At 40.7% G+C, this 833-nt stretch overlaps 1 non-coding gene across 1 annotated transcript; it reads right to left on the bottom strand.

Annotated features, from left to right (window-relative positions):
* Positions 1 to 219: 219 nt before the first annotated feature.
* Positions 220 to 326, bottom strand: LOC120068603. The gene has a single exon (XR_005479241.1). It is a non-coding gene; the product is annotated as a small nucleolar RNA R71 (small nucleolar RNA).
* Positions 327 to 833: the final 507 nt, after the last annotated feature.

The following is an 833-nucleotide window of genomic DNA, read 5'->3' as shown; positions in this document are numbered from 1 at the left end:
TGAAGATCCACATGCTCATCTACAAAGCTTCATTGAAATTTGTAACATTTTTTATTCCCTAATATTTCCCTAGAAGAGGTTTGGCTCACGTTATTCCATTTTTCACTATCCGATAAAGCAAGAAAATGGGAATACTCTCTCGAACCAGAAGAGATAACTTCATGGGAGCAAGTTGTGGAAAAGTTTATGAAAAAGTATTGCCCTCCCACAGAGAATTCTAGAAGGAGGAAATTGATCACCAATTTTGAACAATAAGAAGATGAATCGCTTAGTGACGCATGGGCGAGATTCAAGAGACTAGTACACGATTGCCCACACAATGGATTTCCAGATTGCCTCCAAATGGAGAGTTTCTATCATGGACTCAGTTCTGCATCGCAGACAGCCGCCAATGCGGCAACAACAGAAGGTCTGTTGGACAAAACATATGATGAGGCAAAGAACATTCTTGATCGCGTCTCGAAAAACCACGAAGATTGGCAAGAAAATGATCAAAGAGCAAAACCCAGAGAAGGTAATGCAAGCAATGGTGCCATCACATCATTGCAAAATCAGATGAATGTGATGATAAATTTGCTACAAGGCATCGCAATAAATAACTCAGGAACTCGAAGTGGGCAAGTCAATGCGATAGAGCAAACAAGCACCACCTGTGTTACATGTGAAGAACCACATTCTATTGAGGAGTGTCCACAAAATCCTCAATCAACCTACTTTGTCAAAAACAATACTTTTTCAAACACTTACAACCAAGGGTGGTGAAATCACCCTAATTTTTCTTGGAAAAACAACCAACAACAAGGCAGTCAGCCCAGAGAGAGGGACCACAAGGA

The sequence above is a fragment of the Benincasa hispida genome, chromosome 12 (assembly GCF_009727055.1).
Source record: "Benincasa hispida cultivar B227 chromosome 12, ASM972705v1, whole genome shotgun sequence".
Classification (NCBI taxonomy): domain Eukaryota; kingdom Viridiplantae; phylum Streptophyta; class Magnoliopsida; order Cucurbitales; family Cucurbitaceae; genus Benincasa; species Benincasa hispida.
The sequence above is the reverse complement of the archived record's forward strand: the minus strand, read 5'-3'. Positions and strand labels throughout refer to the sequence as shown.